Source organism: Bos taurus, chromosome 19 (assembly GCF_002263795.3).
Source record: "Bos taurus isolate L1 Dominette 01449 registration number 42190680 breed Hereford chromosome 19, ARS-UCD2.0, whole genome shotgun sequence".
NCBI lineage: Eukaryota > Metazoa > Chordata > Mammalia > Artiodactyla > Bovidae > Bos > Bos taurus.
The window spans coordinates 18924051-18946560 of NC_037346.1; the positions used below are offsets into that span (position 1 = coordinate 18924051).

The 22510-nt window shown below is 46.5% G+C and overlaps 2 long non-coding RNA genes and 1 other non-coding gene across 5 annotated transcripts in view; 2 read left to right on the plus strand and 1 right to left on the minus strand.

Annotated features, from left to right (window-relative positions):
* LOC112442614 (uncharacterized) overlaps positions 1 to 14072 on the minus strand; it is a 44026-nt gene extending 29954 nt beyond the window's left edge. The window contains exon 1 of one of the 3 annotated variants that reach the window (XR_003030788.2): positions 13601 to 14067. This is a non-coding gene — a long non-coding RNA (uncharacterized lncRNA). Of the gene's footprint in view, positions 1 to 13600 lie in introns of all 3 variants that reach the window. The other 2 variants (XR_009491665.1, XR_009491666.1) reach the window with 2 other exon arrangements.
* On the plus strand, positions 433 to 12152 carry LOC132343023 (uncharacterized). The gene is made up of 2 exons (XR_009491667.1): positions 433 to 1693; positions 5715 to 12152. It is a non-coding gene; the product is annotated as an uncharacterized lncRNA (long non-coding RNA).
* Positions 14073 to 16566: 2494 nt separating the features above from the next.
* On the plus strand, positions 16567 to 16638 carry TRNAY-GUA (transfer RNA tyrosine (anticodon GUA)). Its single transcript has one exon. It is a non-coding gene; the product is annotated as a tRNA-Tyr (tRNA).
* The last annotated feature ends 5872 nt before the right edge of the window (positions 16639 to 22510 follow it).

Here is a 22510-nt window from a genome sequence, read left to right on the forward strand (position 1 = left end):
GCTGTATGCTGTAGTCATAGGAGCTGACAGACCCTGAGCTGGCCACCTGGCCCACTGACTGGCACCTCCACTCCCATCTTGGGCACCCCAAAAGTACAGCAGAGCCAGCCGGATACCCAGCATCCATCACCTCTCCTGCCAACCCATCAGCAGCAGTCAGAGACCGTGGTCCCTATGGACATGGAGTGTTCCTCCTCCCAAGCCTCACCAGCAAAGCCAAGGTTTGAGATGGGCCCCCAGCCCCCTGGCTCAGCAGCAAGATCCTCCACTCGATTCTCCACTTTTCACCTCTGGACCTTTATTTTTTAATTTAATGTAGCACTGAGTTTTTCTTTAATACAGCACTCAATTTGCAGACTCATTACTGTTTTTCTCCTGCTGCGCCTCCTCATTCCTCCATAACGAGGCCTGTGCCCATCTCTCCCACCGTCATAGACCCAGGGGCCAACCAGGGAGGGTGAATAGGGGTATGAGGAGATCTCAGAGCAGGGAGCCAGAAAGAGCAGGGAGCTGGGGGTGTGTCCCAGGGAGAGAGATCTGTGTCCTGCGGTGCTTCTAGGATAAGGTGAAAAAGTCACGCAGTGAGCAGGGGCGGGGCAGGGGGTGGAGTAGGCGCCCGAGGAGCTCAGAGGGGACAAGCAAGAGATGTGATTACACAGAACACTCCAGATCAGATATGGTGCGCAACCGCGGGCAGAGACAGGGGTTGAGCAGGGATGGGTAGAGACAGGATCTGCAACAATCTGCCCACATTCCAGAGACCATTCTGAGGACCCCTTGCCGAAGGCCCTCCCAATGACTCATGTTCAAAACGAAGATGAAAAACAACAAAGTTGTTTCCTTATGTCTGGCTGGGAGCTCAGAACTCCCTGGAAAGGGTTTTTATTTTTTAATTAGAGGAAACTTGCCTTACAATGTTGCGTTGTTTTCTGTTGTACAGTAGCTCAAATCAGTCATAATTACATATATGTCCCCTCCCCATTTTGCCTCCCTCCCCTCCCCCGTCCCACCCCTCTAGGTCATCGAAGAGCAGCAAACTGGGCTCCCTGTGCTGTGGAGCAGCTTCCCACGAGCTCTCTATTTCACACTGGATATATAGCATATATATACGTCAATGCTATTCTCAGTGAGTCCCACTTTCTTCCCCCACTGTGTCCACACGTCTGTTTTCTACATCTGCATCTTCATTCCTTCCCTGCAAGTAGGTTTACCAGAACCATTTTTCTAGATTCCATAGATACGCATTAATATATGATATTTGTTTTTGTCCTTCTGACTTACTTCACTCCATATGACCCGCTCTAGGTTCATCCACCTCTCTACAACTGACTCAGATTTGTTCCTTTTATGACTGAGTAATATTCCACTGTATATATGCACCACATCTTTATCCATTCATCTGTCAATGGACATCTAGGTTGCTCTGGAAATGGTTTAAAATCTTAGGGTTTCTGTTTGCTCAAATGAAAAGAAAGCAGAAGGAAGTACTGATTCAAAGAGGAACTGTCTGCTTCCGTCTGAAGTAACTGACTCCTGACTCTGACTTTGGCAACAGTCTTGACAAGACCCAGCCGAACTCTATCCTCCTCTGGCCTTGCTTTTGGGGCCTGTATCAAAGCTCCAGAGTGAGGGTAGCAGCCCCTGCTCCCCCTTGAGGCATGGAGGAAGCCATGAGGACAAGTTGTGATCGATGGTATGTGATGCCCACATGCCCCACACACAGTGTGGGAGAGAAGCTGTTGTCATGTGATTTCAGATGTTTTTATAAAATTAAAAAAAAAAAGACACTTGACCCCTAGTAGGATGTGAACTATCCAAAAAACTCCAGAAAATAACAAGTGTTGGTGAGGATGTGGAGAAGTTGGAACCCTTGTGCATTGTTGGCTGCAATGTGAAATGGTGCAGATGTTGCAGAAAATAGTAGGGAGGTTCCTCAAAAAGTTACAAATAGAACTACCGCATGATTCAGCAGTTCCACCCGGGGGTAGATACCTTGGGGGCATATAGCTGAAAGAATGGAAGACAGGGTCTTGAAGAGGTGCCTCTATACCTGTGTTCATAGCAGCATTCTTTACAATAGGCAAAAGGTGTTCCTCTATGGATAAATGGATATACAAAATGTGATAGACACATACAATGGAATATTATTCAGCCTTGAGAAGAAAGGAAATTCTTACACATGCTAAAACATGGGTGAGATTTGAGGACATTAAGCTAAGTGAAGTTAGACAGGGATTCCCCTGGCAGTCCAGTAGTTCAGGTACTGCACCTCCATTGCAGAGAGCTTGGGTTTGATCCCTGGCCAGAGAATTAGGATCCCACATTTCGCAAGGCCAAAAAAAAAAGTGAAATAAGCAAATCATGAAAGGACAAATATTATATAATTCCATTTATATGAGATGCTTAAATTCATAGAGATCTAAAGTACAGTGGTGGTAGCCAAGGGCTGGGATGAGGGAGGAATTTAATAAATAGAGAGTTTCAATTTTATAAGATGAAAGGGGTTATGGAGGTGGATGGTGGTGACGGTGGCTCAACATGTGAAAATATTCCTAAACTGCAAGCTAAAAAGTGGTTAAGATGGTAAATTTTATGTTATGTATATATTTCTATGATAAGAAACATAAGTTTAGCATATGTTGTTGGGGAAAAACCTCTTTGGGAAAGTAGTCATAGTAAATGACTTATACTAAAAGTATGTGGCATGAAACCAAGCTGGACTCTGCAGGGCCTTCCCAAGGAGATAGACCTCTCCAGATCCTATGTCCCCCAGCATCTTGTTGGTAGAAAATATCTAGCCTGCTAGGCCTTCCCTGAGTCCTAAAGTGCAAATTTAATCAGAGAAGTGAGAAAATGAAGAAACAAAGGAAAATAGTCAAGCCAGACAAAATAATAATAGTTGAGCCATTAAAAACAAAGTCAAGGACCTTTGGTTCCTCTTCAAGGGTGATAGATAATATTCGGAGCCATTTCCTTAAGCGGTCTCACAGATACTAAACCCCCTACTGCATGCTGGCCATCAGAATGTAGACCCCAGACCAGAAGACTGAACACAGAGATTCCTGAAACATCACTCTGTTAACTCACCATCAACCCATCAGAGAACTACCCACCAGCTGATCACGTACCCTGTGACTGGCTCCCTCACACTGTCTTGAAAATCCCTTCCCTGAAAGCCACTGGGGAAGGGATTTTGAGCATCACTCTCTCCTTGGAGCCATGCCATAAACAGTGTACTTTCCTTCACCACAAGCCAGTGTCGGTAGACTGGCTTTGCTGTGCTTCGGGCAAGGAGACCCAAGTATAGTTCAGTAACAGGAGCACCATAAGGGCAATAACACTGTTCCATACATTTGATAGACAAGGAGAATGAGCCGTGGGGGAGACATAGGCGATTTGCCTAAATGTAGACAGCTACCAAATAGCAGGTCTCAGGCATGCATGACTGCAAAGCTGGTGCTCTGAAACTCCTTCTGGATCGCTCTTCTCTTCTCTTTGGCTGCACTGAGTCTTTGTTGCCACGTGTGGACTTTCTCTAGTCGGGGAAAGCAGGGGCTACTCTCTAGTTCTGGTGCTTGGGCTTCTCACTGAGATGGATTTTCTTGTTTCCAAGTATGGGCTCTAGGGCACTCAGGCTATCAGCATCCCCACATTGCAGAATGAATTCTTAACCACTGGACCACGAGGGAAGCCCTGGGTTTCTTCTCTTACAAGGAATCCCCTGCTTTGCTCATCCTGTTTCAGCAGCAATGGCAGCCTCGGAGTTCCCCTGGAAGTCCTGCCTCAGAACCTCTGCAGGTGCTGCTCTCTCCTCCTAGAATGTGTTGCCCCCAGATATCTACCTACCTGGCTCCTTCTGTCTCTGCCCACCTGTCCCCTTGTTATGGAGGAGGCCTCTCAACATAGTATATCTCTTTTCCCCCTCCCTTTTGCCTTCTGTTTCTTGTTCCTCTTTATCCCTTACTGGTTTGACTGTTTTTTGCCTGTCTCTGTCACTGGGATGGAAGTCCATGAGGTCAGAGGCTTTCTTTTGCCCATGAACAGTATCTTTTGCATCAGTGACTGAGAGAATGGATGGGTGGCTATGGGGATTAGTGTGGCTGGTGGGCAGAGGAAAGCAGGAGGGCTCTAGATGCCAAGATTTGCAGGAAAGGCAGCTCCAAGCCCACTGATTTAACTGTACAGCAGGGTACAGTTCTAGAAGCAGTTCAACGGCCAAGAGTGACACCCTCCTCCTTCCCTCTTCCCCATTCCACTCTTCATCAGAAGATTGACTCACTCTCCCCTCTCCTCAAGTAAACACTTCCCTTTGGGCCTTTTCTGCTCACTGTCTGGATCACAAAGTACTAAAAAGTTAGTCGAACTGGGGATGAAGTAAAGTTTCTGGGGTTGAGCAGGGGTGAAGATGGCAGAGGCAAAGTCTGCAAACACCACTTGTTTTAGCCCTGAAATCCCACTGTGATGTCTTCCCTCTGGCTGGTTTATTCCAGCAAGAATAAACTTGCTGGACTTCCGTGGTGACGCATTGGATAGGAATACACCTGCCAACCCAGGGGACATGGGTTTGATCCCTGGTCTGGGAAGATTCTATATGCTGAGGAGCCACTAAGCCCCCAGTCACAACTATTGAGCCTGGGCTCTAGGTCCCATGAGCTGCAATTGCTGTCTGTGAGCAGCAACTACTGAAGCCCGAGTGCCCTAGAGCCCGTGTGCTGCCAATATTGTAGCCCGTGGGCCCAAGAGCCCGTGCTCCACAAGAGAAGCCACTGAAATGAGAATCCCGAGCACCACAACAAAGAGCAGCCCTGTTCTCCAAAACTAGAGAAAGCCTGTGCAAAGCAACAAAGACCCAGCACAGCCAAAAATTTAAAAAATAAAATAAATACATTTTTTTAAAAAGAATAAACTTCCTTTGCACTGGTCAACTAGAGCTGGCTTTGCAAGACTGGCTCAGACTGCCTTGCCTGCACCCCACTTCTGCCCCCATCCTATTCCAGGTTAGTCCCCTCCTTGATGGCCCCAGTGTGGTCACAGCTTTTTGCTGACTTGCTTATCACTCCTTTATTGTTTCCTGTACTCCAAACAAAGGGCTTGCCTTTCTTTCTGGGGCCCCAGCATCATCACAGCCTCTGGCAGATGGCAAGTTCTCAGAGAAATGTTTACTGAAGAAGTAAAAGGAGAGATGGGAAGGTGTCCGACCTCATATTTTGAGGACCGGCACGAAGTCTTCTCTAGCTACCAATGCCAGTGCCAACCCAGAGTCCCAGAGATTACTGAGATTTATTTAGGATATATATCTGACTCAAGACAAATGGTGCTTTGGCTGCAAAACTAGTGTTGCTGATAGCAGGAGGTCCTGTGTTTGTTCTAAAGTAGCACAGGGGGTAAAAACACCAGCATCTGCGTCCTCTACCTCCAATCTTCCCTCCCCCGCAGTAGCTTACATTGAACCATTTCTCCAGGCTAGCTCCACAGTGAGGGAGGTGAGGAATGAGAGTTTATAGAGAGAGGGGTATGGGGAAGTCCTGTGGGGGTGAATCCCAAGAGAAGCCCTGCCAGCGACCGAGGACTCATCTTTCTCCTGGTTCCTTCTGGTTCCCTGGGAAGGTGGGGCCCTGGCTGGGAATTGTTCAGGAATGGTCAAAATGCTGAGAAGGTGTAGCCTCAGCCACTTTCAGAAAGAACTTGGCTAACTCTCTGTTGCTGTTTTCCAGGCTTTGTATTCATCCCACCTGCGGAACTGATCCACCTTCATTCCTGGTCCCATCAAACTGACAGGAGAGCAGTGACCCAGTGACCATCCCCTCAATAAGCAGCTTCCTCACCAGATGAACTGCCATTCTGATACCTGGTCCTGGAGGCTGGGTGAGGGGTTACGGGGACGGACCCTGTGGGCAGTTTTCAGCTCAGTTCAATCACTAAGTCGTGTCTGACTCTTTGCGACCCCAATGGACTGTAGCCCACCAGACTTCCTGTCCTTCACCATCCTCCAGAGTTCTCACAAACTCGTGTTCACTGAGTCAATGATGTCATCCAACCATCTCATCCTCTGTTGCCCTCTTCTCCTCATGGCCTCAATCTTTCCTAGCATCAGGGTCTTTTCCAATAAGTTGGCTCTTTGCATCAGGTGGCCAAAGTACTGGAGCTTCAACTTCAGCATCAGTCCTTCCAATGAATATTCAGGGTTGATTTCCTTTAGGATTGGCTGGTTTGATCTCCTTGCTATCCAAAGGACTCTAGAGAATCTTCTCCAGCACCACAGTTCGAAAACATCAATTTTTTGGCACTCAACCTTCTTTATGGTCCAACTCTCACATCTGTACATGACCAGTGGAAAAACCATAGATTTGACTATAGGGAGCTTTGTCAGCAAAGTGATGGCTCTGCTTTTTAATATGTTGTTTAGGTATGTCATAGCTTTTCTTCCAAGGAGCAAGCGTCTTTTAATTTCATGGCTGCAATCACCATCTGCAATGGTTTTGGAGCCCAAGAAAATAAAGTCTGTCACTGTTTCCATTTTTTCCCCCATCTATTTACCATGAAGTGATGGGATCGGATGCTATGATCTTTGTTTTTTGAATGTTGAGTTTTAAACCAGATTTTCACTCTTCTCTTTCACCGTCATCAAGAGGTTAGCTCCTCTTCACTTTTACCTTTAAGGTGGTATCATCTGCATATCTGAGGTTGTTGATATTTCTCCTGGCAATCTTGATTCCGGTTTGTGATTCATCCAGCCCATCGTTTGCATGATGTCTTCTGCATAGACATTAGAAATGCAGCTTTAAGCAGCACCTTTTTTTGAGAGTCCCTAGTCAAGACTGAAGCCAACTTTCCCAAACCCGTCAGGCATCTCTGGAAGGTTCTGATTAGGTAGATCTGGGGATGCCCTAAAGTCTACTTAGAAGCCCCCAGATGATTTCCTAGCAAATGAAAATTAAGCTCATTAGCACCTTCCTACCTGTTGGGCTTAATTTCCTGAGGTTGACCCTACACTTCCTGTGGTTACTGTGCCTACAGTGCCCTTCTTCACTCTTTGTGTCTGTCTGGGGAGCTCTCCATCCTTCAAGTCACCTGAGCCTGATCTTCCATTTTGGGGAGCCGTTTTCATCACCGCCATCACCCTTGAAGAATTAGGTGTGTTCTCTTCTGTTTCCATGGCCCTGTGTGTGTTTCCTACTTGGAGCCTGCGGTAGATGCTCTATAGGTTGGACCCAAAGCCTTCCCAAGCCTCTCTTTCCTTGGTTTACTCCTCCATTGTAAACAGGCAGTCTCACTTCCTTTGTGCCTGGAAACTATGAGACAGTTCTGGCCAATGTTTTGGGTTTTTTTTTTAAGTTTTTATTGGAGTAGTTTCTTTACAATGTTGTGTTAATTTCTGCCATGCAGCAAAGTGAATCAGCTACACCTATACATATATCCCCTCTTTTTTGGATTTCCTTCTCACTTAGGTAACCACAGAGCACTGAGTACAGTTCCCCATGCTATATAGCAGATTCTCATGAGTTACCTATTTCATACACAGAATCAGTGGTGTGTATATGTCAATCCCAATCTCCAAATTCATCCCACCCCTCCATCCCCGCCTTGGTATCCATATGTTTGTTCATTCTCTATGTCTGTATTCCTATTTCTGCTTTGCAAATAAGTTCAACTGTATCATTTTTTTTCTAGATTCCCTATATAAGTGATATTATACGCTATTTGTTTTTCTCTTTCTGTATGACAGTCTCTAGATCCATCCGTGCGTGCTTAGTCACTTCAGTCGTGTCCAACACTTTGTGACCCCAACCACGTCTCTGCAAATCAGTTTTGTTCCTTTCTACGGCTGAGTATCTGGCCAGGGTTGAGTAAGTAGAAGCCCACTGAGGATTTCTGGAAAACCTCAGCTTTCCCGATCCCAGAGCTGCATCTTTTCTTCTTCCTGTGTGGCTGCAAGGGCTGGACCTGTCATCTCAGCACTTGGAGGGAAAGGCCTAGGGAGTGGGAGCCTTCCATGCTCGTATGCTGGGGTCGCAAGGCCACCAGCAACATCCTACTTCCAGACTGTTTATGCGGGTAGGACATAGTCAACTCTCATTTATGAATAAACTGAAAGATTGAAGGCAGGAGAAGAAAGGGATGACAGAGGATGAGACGGTTGGATGGCATCACTGACTCAATGGACATGAGTTTGTGCAAACTCTGGGAGATGGTGAAGGACGGAGAAGCCTGGTGTGCTGCAGTCCATGGGGTCACAAAGAGTTGGACACAACTGAGTGACTGAACAACAACAAAACCTTTAATTGGGAATAAATTTATAGCTAGCTGGCTTTTCTTTTCTTCTAAGTAGAATTGTTATCAAGGCTGGTGCCCCAGAATTCTATGCCTGTGTGCAAATGAAAACCAACTGCTCTTATCTAAGTTTCAAGAGGAAGTTGCAAAGAGAAAAAGATAAGAACCAGTTATAACCATCTAGGCCAGAGGTCCCCAACCTTTTTAGCACCAGGGACTGGTTTCATGGAAGACAATTTTTCCACAGACAGGGGTTGGGGGGGAATGGTTTCGGTTCTGGCTGCCAGTCACCTCCTGCTGTGTGGCCCAGTTTCTAACAGGCCATGGACAAGTACCAGTCCATGGCTTGGGGCTTGGGAACCCCTGATCTAGGTCCAAGATGGTGGAAGATTTGACTTCCAGTAGATCTTGAGCCTCATTATAAGCTTCTTGTAACTAGCTAAATGACACACCTGCCAATTGCCATGACAACAACTAGAAAAGCCTAAACAAAGATGGGAAAGAAAGGAGTGTTGCATCAGTTCTGGGTCTGAACCATCCGTTATTCTGGATAAGTTGTGAATAATCCTCTCACACTTTCCAGTACGCTCCCTTTTATTTCTACCCTCTTATATAATGGGTATCTCTGCCCAAGTGGGGTTGTGAAGTTTTGATTTGCAAACCAGGCTCCCTCTTCTCCATTCTTTGGCCATTGAATAAAGTCTGTGTTGTTTCAGTCTCAGCATGGGTTTTGTTATTGGCTGCGAGAATCCAACTGGAAGGAGAACCTCCCTGGCGGAGACGAGAGGTCTTGGTCCAAGCCACGACCCTGACGAGAGTCCAGTCAGCCAATCTGGTAACAGAATGAGTTCCCTATGAGATACAGAGTGAAGGTGCCTGCTTTCCCTAGGACAGCCCCAGTTCATACCTGATTTCAAGGTGAGATTTTAAAATTTCACCCCTTTCACTCTCGAAAGTGTTCTGCTTTCTTTTTAAAAAATAATTTATTTATTTTTGACTGTGCTTGGTTATTGTTGCTATGCATGAGCTTTCTCTAGTGGCAAGCAGGGGCTTCTCTCTCTTTGCCGAGCACAGGTTTTAGGGCATATGGGCTCAGCAGTTGCAGCTCACAAGCTCAGCTGCTCCATGACATGTGGGATCTTCCTGGACCAGGGATCGAACTCGTGTCCTGTGCAGGTGGACTCTCAACCACTGGACCACCAGGGAAATCCAAAAGAGTTCTGGTTTGAATTGTAAATTACTCTTTGCATTTTTCTTTTTGCTTTAGATGTTATTTTATCTCAACTTTTATTAAACTTAATGCAAAGTAAGTATTCATTAAGCTACCCTGCATCCATGGGCTTCCCTGGTGGCTCAGCTGGTAAAGAATCTGCCTGCAATGCGGGAGACCTGGGTTCAATCCCTGGGTTGGAAAGATCCCCTGGAGAAGGGAAAGGCTACCCACTCCAGTATCCTGGCCTGGAGAATTCCATGGACTGCGTAGTCGATGGGGTCTCAAAGAGTCGGACAGAACTGAGCAACTTTCACTTTCACTGTACTTTTCACCCTGCAGCCCTCAAATGAAAATAAGGGCCATAGTTATGGTGTTGCAGCTAAAGCTGGGAAAATGATAGTCAACTTATACCTCATGAAAGGTTGGCCATCACCGATTTAGCCCTGAGAAAAGAGGTAAAATCCATAATATATACATAAAAAAAATCTTAGCTTAAACTTGAAGATATACAAATGTTTTCTTCTCTGCTCTCACTTTAATATCAGGGTTTGACGGTAGAACTTCCTGTTTAAAATTATCACATTAATCTCACATCCTCTTGCATGTTTCTAGACTGACCTCACGGAGGGCAGGGACCTCTGCTTGTCAGGTTTCATACTGCCGCAGGCTCAGTGCTCAGAGGTCCTTTGCAGAAAAAAACTGAACTCTTCTGACAATTTCTTAGGAATTCTGAGCTTCTACGATTACCTAGGTGTCTTCTATTTCAAGGCATTCAAGATCAAAAAAAGATTTTTAAGTTAAACATGTCTGCAGAAGCCCAAGTGCTCTTCAAAAATACCTGGGTTTGTAACTGAACTGAATTCCTACATTTCCCCGTCACTAAAAACCTGATTCCATGAAATCCCTAATGAACATCACTGCAAATATCATCTAGGATAGTAGCCCTGACCTTTGTTTTTTTTGGCAGTGCCGGGTCCTTGCAGTGTGGAAGTTCTTCGTTGCTATGCATAGGCTTCTCTAGTTGTGACACATAGCCTTACTTGCCCTGTGGCCTGTGGGACCTTAGTTCCCTGACCAGAGATTGAACCCGTGTCCCTTGCATTGGAAGGTAGATTCTTAACCACTAGAACACCAGGAAGTCCCAGCACTGACCTGACTCTTGGACAAAAAGTAGTAAAGGGGTTTCCCTGGTGGTGTAGTGGATAAGAATCTGCCTGCCAATGCAGGGCACACAGGTTTGATCCCTGGCCTGGGGAGATACAAGATAGCAAGCACACAGCTGAGCCTGTGTGCCGCAACTACTGAAGCCTACATGCTCTAGGGGCCTCCAGCTGCAACTAATAAGCCCCTGTGCCACAGCTACTGAAGTCCACGTGCCTAGAGCCCATGCTCTGCAAGAAGGGAAGCCACCACACAGGGAAGCCCGAGCACCGCAACTGGAGAGTAGCCCCCACTCTTCACAACTAGAGAAAGCCCGTGTGCACCAACGAAGACCCAACGCAACCAAAAACAAAAATAAATAATATAAATAATTTAAAAATAATTTACAATTTCAGTAATTATCGGGTTAACAGTAGTATAAACTGGTGGTCTGGAGAGGGTCCCATGATCGAGAACCCAGCTGTCTAACTGACAAGCCATGGGAGCTGCTCATAACATGAGAGTTGCTGATTTGTACAGTATCACTTACCAACCTGAAATCTTTTCAGCAGCTTCCCACTGTGTCTGGGATAAAGTCCAGGGATTCAAATTTCTAGGACGTTTTGGGAGCCCTAAATGACCTATCCCATCCCTTCGGTCTGATCGCCACCAAGTCCACCTTTCTTGTATTTTCTCACAAGACCCTCACCCTCACACCTTCATGGTGGTCCCTCTGCTTGGAATACATTCCCTCAACTGACTAACTCCTAATCTGTCCCCAGAAGGCACCACCTCTGGGAGGCCTTCCAGGTTGAAGAGAGGTGAGCAACCATCCCTAGCTAGACAGAGAAATCAGAATGTCCACCTCCTTCAAGGCAGGGTTTGAACAAATACATTTTTTTACTGCCAGAAAATGAAATAAAAATGGAGATGTGAGTTTTCTTATTTCCCTATTAAGCAGTTTAAAAATAGTTACATTATGTTCATGGTCAAATATTCAAGATTGCACAGTGAAGAGTAAGTCCCCCACTTCCACAGTCCCGATCTTCCCTGCCCCCACAGCTGTCAGTTTCTTGGGTGGTCTTCCAGGAATGTTCTACATATACATAGGTATATAGAAGTCAAAGTGAGAGGGGTAAAGCAGGGACATGAAATCCACATAAGACACAGTTCCTGCACCTGAGAAATTCACAGCCTTCTCAGGAGGGTAAGTCAGTGCCAACCTGTTAGTTGGTACCGTGGAGCAGTATGTGGGAACCTGTATGGTCCTCACTCAAGGCCACTCAGAGCCAGGATTCAAGTCCATGCCTGGGCTGACTTCATAAGCCATCACTATACGTAAGTAAACAGGATGCCACCCAGAAGTAGAATGAAGGCACACTTCATTCTAACTAACAGCTTGAACACACATATTTTAATTTTTGTTTTGTAGAGTTCCAGTTCTTGAGCTTTTAAGGCTGGGATAGAGCTGAGTCTGGAGTTGGAAACCAGGGCGGCACAGGACAATAAAATTAACCATGCATCATGCTTTCTTGCTTGAACTATAGTTACAAGTCATTACAGGAAAAACAAAAATACTCCATTAAACGGAAGCACTGTGATGAAACTCAAGCTCCAAGAACAGGAACCACGTAGAAATGTGACATCTGTTGATCAGCATCTCCATTTAAACCATCTGACAAATGAGGAAACCCATGGAGGGAAAGTGACTTGCCTAAGGTCACCAGGTTAGTTTAGACAAAATGAAAACTAGAGCGGGTGGTTCTGACTGGGTTAAGTACACTTTCCATAGCATGGCCTCCCCTGACACAAAAGAACAACATGAGTAGATTAATATCCTTCCCTGAGATGCATTCTGGGTCCTTTCTCTTACTTCAGGTGGGAACTGATGAGACAGTCAGGCTTGGAAGGTTAGGTCAGGGACTCAACTACTAGGTAACTAACTGTCAAGGTTCCTAGCTGGAATCCATTGACATGGAATGACTAAATTAAGCAGAAAATGTCTCAAAATGTTAGTGGACCATTCACAGAACCATCCAATGCTTGAGAACTAGGCTCAAAGCTACAGTCAGCAACGTCACCGCAAATGGAAATTCCGTGTGCGTGCCATGCCCCCACTGTGACAGGAATCCAGATCTGCTATGCTCTCCCCCACTGAGAGTGGGCATTCTCTGGGGTCCCTGCTCATCCAGGCCATGCCAGCTCCCCATCAAAGCCTGGCACAGGCCCCTCTGATTGGCGAGCCTGAGCCACATGCCCAGGATCATGTTGCAAAGGGGAGGCTGAAAAAAGAGAAAATCTAGCATTTCTAGTTTCTCTAGTGGGAGGTAGGTGATTCCTTTTAATAAAACCATGCAGTGGAGAGTCCTCCAAACATACAATGCAGGAGACAAAGGTTCTATCCCTGGGTCAGGAAGATTCCCCGGAGAAGGAAATGGCAACCCACTTCAGTATTCTTGCCTGACGATTTTCATGAACAGAGGAGCCTGATGGGCTACAGTCTAAAGAGACCTGTGGGTGACCGAAAAAAGGAGAGAGTGGGGAGGGAGAAATGTCCTTCAGCTATTAGAGCTGGAACACAAGGAAGATGGGACAGTTCCTGGAACTGGGGCTGGGGAGAGGAGAGCCCTCAGCAGGGCCAGGGGACATGTGGGTCTAGCTGAAAGTGCAATTTGACTTTGTGGTACAGAAATGTGATGTGAGAGGCGTAACTCCACCGTCCATACTGCCCCAGGACAGGAGTTGCCAAATGCAGATCACATGCTTGGGGAAACCGCAAACACGGGAAGAGAAATTGAGCAATCCCAAGGAGAAATGAAATCAGAATATGTTCCCAGGAGGAAGGGAAGATTCATTTCTCCCTACCTGGGTTGAGAGATCATTTGAGAGGGAAGGAGGCAGAAGAGGCTAACGCATGTTAAGCACTCACTCTCCTTGAACGCCAGGCAGGCAGGCACTGGACTGTAGTTGACATACCTCTTGTAATACGAAGAAAAGAATCGCCCTGGAGGAAGAAAAGGAAATGGTACAATCTTGATAAGCTGGGCCGGGGCGGGGGTTGGGATCCGGAAAGACTCCTTTCCACTTCTCACACCCTCCTGGCTTCTTCCCCCCTCTCGCAAACCTCTCGTGGGAGGAGGAGGTGGGTTGGCAGGCTGCGGAGGGCTGCCTAAGCCCCGCCTCCTGCTTTCCTTCCGGCCGGCTGGCCAGCTGCAAGTACAACTGTAAAGCAGCCAGCGCAGCAGCAGCGAGGCTCGGGGCTGTCAGCACGTCTTCGAGCCAGGCGGCTGGGGGGAGGGGTGTCTAATTCTGGAGATGCTATTTCAAAGTTGGTCACTACCTAGTTCTACATCTACGCGTTATATGTGCCTTCTACGTCTACATTACTAGATCAAGACACCTCAGCTTCACACTTCGTCAATTCTCTGAAATTCAACTTACGCAGAGTCACAAAAATTCACTGATAGTATTAAAAGGAGTCTTTAAATTTGTTTCTCATTGCTGGGCCACACTGCCAGCAAAGCACTTCAATTTTAAAAATATAAATTTCTAATTGCCTTCCGAGTAGCACCATTATAGCTCATTTTTTCCGTATATCTGTACCAATATTGTCGGTACCAATATTGTTGTGCAGTTGCTCATTCATGTCCAACTCTCTGTGACCTCATGGACTGCAGCACGCCAGACTTCCCTGTCCTTCACTATCTCCCAGAGTTTGCCCAAACTCATGTCCACTGAATCAATGATGCCATCCAACCATCTCATCCTCTGTCGTACCAGTATAGAACATTAAAATAATTTGGTAAAGGGCAACATTAAAAATAGCCTGCAATTTTTGTAAGCCAAGGCACCAGACCCTGCAGGCTGACTAATCTAGGACCAATTCCCAACTCCCGTCTCCTTGGCCTCTTCCACCATATCGTCTGGGTAGGGAAATGCTCTCTTTTCCAGACTTTCTTGAAGCTAAGAGTGCTACATGACATTGTTCCAGCCAATAAAGCAGAAGCTGAAGAAGTCTGAAGGTTTCTGGGAAAACTTTTGTTTCCTTAAATGGAACCAAAGCTGCTGGTGCTATACCCCTATTCACCCTCATCCCTGCCTTGAATGAGGCCATGATGCTTAAAACTGTAGTGACCATCCTGCGGGTAGGAGATGGTACATAGGTCCCAAAGCTAGCTTCTTAAAGATGGTGAATTAGAAAGATAGAAATTGCCTGGGGCCCAGTGAAACCAATACCAGCATCATCTCCAGACTTCTTATAGTACCAGGAAACAAACTCATTTCTTTGAACACAATAAATCAGGTTTTAGGGACTTCTCTGGTCGTCCAGTGGTTAATTCTCTGTGCTTCTACTGAATGGGGCATGGGTTCCATCCCTGGTCAGGGAACTAAAATCCCTCATGCTGTGAGGCATGGCAAAAAAATGGAAAAAAAATTAAAAATAAAAATTAAAAAATCAGGTTTTAGGTTGTGGGTAGCTTAAAGCATTTCTGCCTGATGCTTTCTATTTTGGCACTTCTTTATTTTTGAATGTAGTAGAAAAGCTGTCCAAAAGTGGAAGTGGCCGAGGTCTTTCTTAAACCCCAAAAGTCCCTGGTGTGGGTGTCTTGGTTTCATGGACTTTTCCATTCCCCAGGATGCTTCCTGTTCCTGAGCAGTAAGAGGGATGCTGGTTACACCGCAAATGTATTTATCTTCCTGCCTCCTCCTGGGCAACTCCATTTCCTAGTTCTGAGCCCCATTCCTGGTTTTACCGCCAGGATGGATCTCCCCAAGTATGCCCTTGCTCCCCATCTCCCCTTCATCTGCTCATTCAAGCCTGCTCAGGGCCCCTGGACCTGACATCTTAAACTGGACCATGGGCTGCCAAGGAACCTCTATAAAATGACAGGCCAGCACCAGAAAGCCCTGCTTCCTAGGATGTTTTGCTTGTGTGAAACAGCTAAATAAAATATTTACACAGCTCAGTTGGTAATTTATGTGTATTATTTTGTATCCTTTATTGACATTTTCTTTTAGAAACAGTTGCCTTTGGGAAGATCCATTCTACTGACTATGGAAAGAAATATAAAAAGTAACCTTTGAAACATTTCAAGCACTTGGTCTCCCACCTGTGGGCCCATTGCATTTGTGGGATCTTAATTCCCCAACCAGGGATGGAACCTGTGCCCCCTATGTTGGAAATGCAGAGTCTTAACCACTTGATTACCAAGGAAGTCCCCACACATTTCATTGAAAACTCTTTTTAAGCCTTTGCTGGAGATCAAATTACTATGATGCTAAAAGAAGCTTAACATCCAATCAGTATGCCCTGTGAATGGTACAGTGTTCCTGGGTATTTTCATCTTCCTGGGCTTAGTATAGAGGAAATTGCTTACATACACAGAAATCATATTACTATACTTACCAGATATTTTCCCAATCAAGAAACAGTCTTTATGGTTGGAAAAAAAAAAAAGCACATTTACATGCTCAGTTAAATATCTGTCTAATTAGACAAGACACCAAAAAACCTAACACTCCAGGTCAATACCAGATGCCAGACAAACCTAATTAGATTGCAGTTGCCATGTAAACGCATTTGAACTTAATGTTCAATTGTTGATCTTTTCAGGACCTTACTGCTCCCCCTCAAGGTTTCCCCAATTGGAGCCCATACTGGCAGCATCCTGGTTGACACTGCAGGTGGATTGAATCCTGCCCACAGGTGTGTTTTGTTGAGGCTGTACCGTGTTTTAGGAAAATTGATATACATCCAATTAAGTAGAATTGATGGATTACAAGAGATTTTATCTTCTTACAGAGACACAACTAAAATATTTCTAGAAGAATAGAAACAAAAAACAAAAGCCTTATGGGGCTTCCCTGGTGGTCCAGTGGTTAAGAATCTGCCTTGCAATGCAGGGGATGTGGATTTGATCCTGGGTCAGGGAATTAAGGCTTCCCTGGTGGCTCAGACGGTAAAGCGTCTGCCTGTAATGTGGGAGACCCAGGTTCGATCCCTGGGTTGGGAAGATCCCCTGGAGAAGGAAATGGCAACCCACTCCAGTATTCTTGCTTGGAGAATTCCGTGGATTGAGGAGCCTGGTAGGCTACAGTCCACGGAGTCGCAAAGAGTCGGACATGACTAAGCAACTTCACTTCACTTCAGGGAATTAAGATCCCACATACTTCAGAGAAACTAAGCCTGCGTATCACAAGTAGAGAGGCCGTGTGTGTGTGTATGTGTGTTTGTGTGTGTGTGAAGTTGCTTCTGTCGTGTCCAACTCTTTGTGACCCTATGGACTGTAGCCTGCCTTCGGGGCTCCTCTGTCCATGAGATTCTCAAGGCAAGAGCACTGGCGTGGGTTGCTGTGCCCTCCTCCAGGGGATCTTCCAGACCCAGGGATCGAACCTGTGTCTCTCATGTCTTCTGCATTGGCAGTGGAGAAGGAAATGGCAACCCAATCTAGTATTTTTGCCTAGAGAATCCTGTGTACAGAGGAGCCTCGTGGGCTGCTGTCCATAGGGTTGCACAGAGTCGGACACTAGTGAAGAGACTTAGAATGCATATGTGCATTGGAGAAGGAAATGGCAACCCACACCAGTATTCTTGCCTGGAGAATCCTGTGGACAGAGGAGCCTGGTGGGCTGCCGTCTATGGGGTCGCACAAAGTCAGACACGACTGAAGCAACTTAGCGACAGCAGCAGCAGCAGCTGCATTGGCAGGCAGGTTCTTTATCACTAATGCCACCTGGGCTAGGCACTGCAGCAAAAGATCCTGAGGGCTGCAACTGAGACCCAGTGCAGCCAAATAAATAAATGAAGATAAATACATCATGATGATCATTCCGTATGAGTATTGAATGCATGCTTACTTCTTTTTAGCTTCTCTATAGTGTCCCACTGGAGAAGGCAATGGCAACCTACTCCAGTACTCCTGCCTGGAAAATCCCATAGATGGAGGAGCCTGGTAGGCTGCAGTCCATGGGGTCGCTAAGAGTCGGACACGACTGAGCAACTTTACTTTCACTTTTCACTTTCATGTATTGGAGGAGGAAATGGCAACCCACTCCAGTGTTCTTGCCTGGAGAATCCCAGGGACAGGGGAGCCTGGTGGGCTATCGTCTATGGGGTCGCACAGAGTCGGATACGACTGAAGCGACAGCAGCGGCAGCAGCATAGTGTCCCACTGTATGAATGAAGCATAATTAATTAAACCAGTCCACTATTGTGGGGTGTATAACTGGTTGGAATCTTCTTTTTCTTAAGAGTGGAATCTGGCTCACATACTTCTAGTCATACAACTTTAGACAAGTTACCTATCCTCTCTGAACTTGAGTCCCATCGTTTGTAAAACAGGAATTAAAAAAAGTCTCTCCTTCACCCCTCACAAGGTCATTGGAAGAATTAGAGATCAGTAGGTAAAGCAAATGGGGCTTCCCTCATAGCACAGTTGGTAAAAGAATCTGTCTGCAACTCGGGAACCTGAGACCAGGTTCAATTCCTGGGTTGTGAAGATCCCCTGGAGAAGGAAATGGCAACCCACTCCAGTATTCTTGCCAGGAGAATCCTATGGACAGAAGAGCCTGGCAGGCCACAGTTCATGGGGTCTCAAGGGTCGGACATGGCTTAGGTAAAGCAAATAGCACAGAGTCTTCAGCAGGCCGTGCTGGGTCATGTTTGTTCCCTTCCTTTTCACCATAATGCCTCTCCAGAATCTGTCCCTGCCCTGGGGAAGGGCTTTCCTGTTTTTAGTCCCACACTGGTATCTGGCTTCGCCTCCTGGCTCAGCAACAGGCAGCTTCGACCAGAAGCAAGGACTCCAGCATGCTCTCCAGGGGAACCTGTTCTGTGCAGGGGCTCTCAGACTGCTTCCCACGCCCTCGTGTTGTCACACATTCTCCACAGGGCCAGCCTGGGCTGTTTGCCTTCCCTGACACTGACCTAGTTGGCAAGGACTGCAGAGAAAAGTCAGGCCCCAGGCCTGGCACACCCGAGGGATGTTACCATAGAGCAAACATGAGTTTGCTGGCTGGGTGGATTCCAGTCAACAGGGAGATAAACAGATTAAAGGCAAACAGGAGAGAAATCCCTGCCATGGAAGCAGAGGGAAGGCTCTCTGCTGCCTCTGTTTGGGGTTTGTCTACCTATCTAATAAATAAAACAGCTTTGCTAAGCTGCTAAGTCACTTCAGTCGTGTCCGACTCTGCATGACCCCATAGATGGCAGTCCAACAGGCTTCGCCGTCCCTGGGATTCTCCAGGCAAGAACACTGGAGTGGGTTGCCATTTCCTTCTCCAATGCATGAAAGTGAAAAGTGAAAGTGAAGTCGCCCAGTCATGTCTGACTCTTAGCGACTCCATGGACTGCAGCCTACCAGGCTCCTCCGTCCATGGGACTTACCAGGCAAGAGTACTGGAGGGGAGTGCCACTGCCTTCTCCAAAACAGCTTTACTGACATATAATTAATATACCATGCAATTCACCTATTTACAGTGTGCAGCTCAATGGTTTTTACTATATTCAAGAATTGTAGGGAATTCCCTGGTGGCCCAGTGGTTAGGACTTCATGTTTTCACTGCCAAGGACCTGGGCTCAACTCCTGCTCAGGGAATTAAGATCCCACAAACTGCAAAACATGGCCAAGAAAAAGAATTGTGCAACTAATGCCATAGTTTTAGATTACTGTCATCATCCTAAAAAGAAACACCATGCCCATCAGCAGTCACTACCTCCTCTTCCTAGGCATCTACTTCCTGTAGTCCTGCTGCTGCTAAGTCACTTCAGTCGTGTCCAACTCTGTGCGACCCCATAGACGGCAGCCCACCAGGCTTCCCTGTCCCTGGGATTCTCCAGGCAAGAACACTGGAGTGGGTTGCCATTTCCTTCTCCAATGTATGAAAGCGAAAAGTGAAAGTGAAGTCGCTCATTCGTGCCCGACTCTTAGTGACCCCATGGACTGCAGCCCACCAGGCTCCTCCGTCCATGGGATTTTCCAGGCAAGAGTACTGGAGTGGGGTGCCATTGCCTTCTCCTAGGCAACTGCTAATCTGCTTCCTGTCTTCATGAATTTGTCTATTCTGAACATTTCATATAAATGGAATCCTGTAATATGCAGTTTTATGATGTCTTCAAGGTTCACCTATATTGCAGCATGAATCACTACTTTATTGGAGGTGGCCCTGCAACAAAAGAAGCCACCACAATGAGAAGACCTTGCACCGCACCAAAGACCCAGAGCAGCCAAAAATTACCAAAACTAAACAAAACAAAACAAAAACAAGGGGTACTGATGAGAAGGGAGATTGGGAATTATGGTAGCTTCGTGGAGGAGACGATGTTTAAGTTGATCTTGAAGAATAAGTATGAGCCTGTCAGGTCATAGAAGAAGAGCTAATAGTATGTGCAAGATCATAGAGGCATAACAGAGCAGAGTGACCTCCTCCCATGCCTTTAGAGTGAATGGCTTTGGGAGGTGAATCCATAAATTCCTGTAAAGGAATTCCAGCACACCTTTAGGTTCAGAGTGGATGTGTTGAGCAAAAGGACAGGGCTAGGGAAGAGAGTTCACCCCCAAGGCAGGATGGGGCTGTCTAAGAGTTCAGCCTTATTCCTTAGTTCTGAAGGCACGCACGGGACTGGATCCAGCCCACACACAAACCTTTAGAAGGAGCATCATTCTACCTCCTGTCAAAAAGCCAGGGAGAGGGACTGTAACTGAAGAGAGGGTGGTTATGGCACCAAAAAGGGGGTTGGTGAGGGTGGGAGGGAGGGAGGGAACTCAGACGACACACGGACACACGGTATTTGTTCCACACTCCTGTTTGTCCTTCCAGCTTGCCTAGTGGCTACAGACTTGTAATGAGTAACTAAATCAGTGATGTCAAAGCTTAACTCTTGGTGTAAAACAGGTACTCCTCTTCAGTCCTAAGTGCCAAAACACATCCCATTGCCCCTGGACCCTTGACCCTCTGTAAGCTTCCAGGCGGCCAATCAGATTTTTCCAGAAGTTCCAGGCGAACCGCCAGCTGGTCGTGAATTGAACCCCTGCGCCCATTTCCGAATTCGACCTGCTGGCCTAGGTGTGCATTGCAGTGTCAGAGTCTGGTGTGTTGGTCAAGAAGCCTTCTGCTGTAAGTCACTAAGAGCTCAACTCAAAATGGCTTAAACAATAACAAAAAGTATATTCACAGAAGAAGGATTTTGGAGGTCAGGTGGTGTCAGAATTGGTGAACTTAACAGCAAAATTGGGTCATCAAGGGCCTCAGCTCTTGCCACTCATCCTCAATGTACTGGCCTCTCCCCTGTCAATGTAATAGGTCAGCTCCCCTTATGGTCCTGATAGGGCTGCTGCAGCTCCATGCTTCACACTACAGACATCATGACTGCTGCTGCTGCTGCTAAGTCACCATAACTAGAGTTAGAAAAAGGCTAATTCTTGCCATTCACCTCTCTTCAGGAGCAAAGAACTTCCCCAAAGTCCTCAGCAGGCTTCCTCTCACATCTTCATGCCTGGAATGGCTTCATATGCCCGGCTGTCAATGGCAGGCAAAGGGAACAGACAACTATGATTTGCTTAGATTCTGAACAATCAGGATTCCGCCTCTGGGGCTTGAGCGGAAGCCAGCCTCCCCTGAATCTACCACCACCTGACAACCTCATTAAAGGTGAGATCTGCTGGGTAAGCAACAATCAATACTTGCCACACACAGGTCTCTGGTGGGCACTACACATGCTTTATAGGCTTTTTGAGGAGGACAGACCTTGGGATTTTGTGTGCGTGTGTGTGTGTGTGGCTGCTCTTAACTGCAGCATGCAGGATCTTTTTAGCTGTGGCATGTGGGATCTAGTTCCCTGACCAGGGATGGAACCTGGACTGCCTGCATGGGGAGTTCAGAGTCTTGGTCACTGGACCACCAGAGAAGTCCCACCTTCACATTGATGGTTATCTGCATAAAGTAAATCTGTTTTACTACTGCAAGTTCTATTTGGTTCTTTTTCAATAGCCCTTGCTCTTTACTCAGAGTTTTAACTGTCCCTTTTATTTCTTGAATCTCCCAGCTCTGATTGTGTCAACATCGGTTGTTTTTGCAAGTCTGATTCTGCATTTGTATCCTGTAAGCTTCTGTTTCTGATGCCTTGTTTCCTTATGTGTTTATTGATCTTCTCAATTTTCTTCTAATTTATTTGCAGAAATTCTTTGAGTCCAAAGATTAATGTGAGTACTTTTCTTTTCTTTTTGCCACATCATTGGTGGGATCTCAATTCCCCGGTGAGGGATTGAACCCAGGCCACCACACTGAAAGCCTGGAATCCTAGCCTCTAGGCCACTAGGAAATTCCCAAACACGAGTTCTTTCATAAAGATTCTGTATTTGTTTCTATCAGGCTCTGGAGAACACTGTCTGCCAAGGACAACTGAACATCCTCAGCTTGAGGTTTCAGGCTGCAATCGTTTGTGAGAACCAGCTTGGGTTTAAAATTTCTTGTGCATGCATGCATGCTAGGTTGCTTTAGCGGTGTCTGATTCTTTGCAACTCTATGGACTGTAAGACCGCCAGGTTCTTCTGCTCATGGGATTCTCCAGGCAAGAATACAGGAGTGGGTTGCCATGTCCTCCTCCAGGGAATTTCCTGACCCATGTCCCCTGCCTTGGCAGGCAGGTTCTTTGGACAGAGGAACCTGGCAGTCTACAGTCCATGGGGTGGCAAAGAGTCAGACATGACTGAGGGACTCCCATCTTTACCACTAGTGCCACCTGGAAAGCCCTAAGAGTTCTCAGGGGTAGGGTTAAGGGAAGGAGTTCCTCACTGTTCTCCATGCCAAGATTTAACTTAGGCTATTTGCCTGTAGACTGCGGGCGGTGTGGTGGCATTTTTAATTCATCTTACCTTGATGGTATGG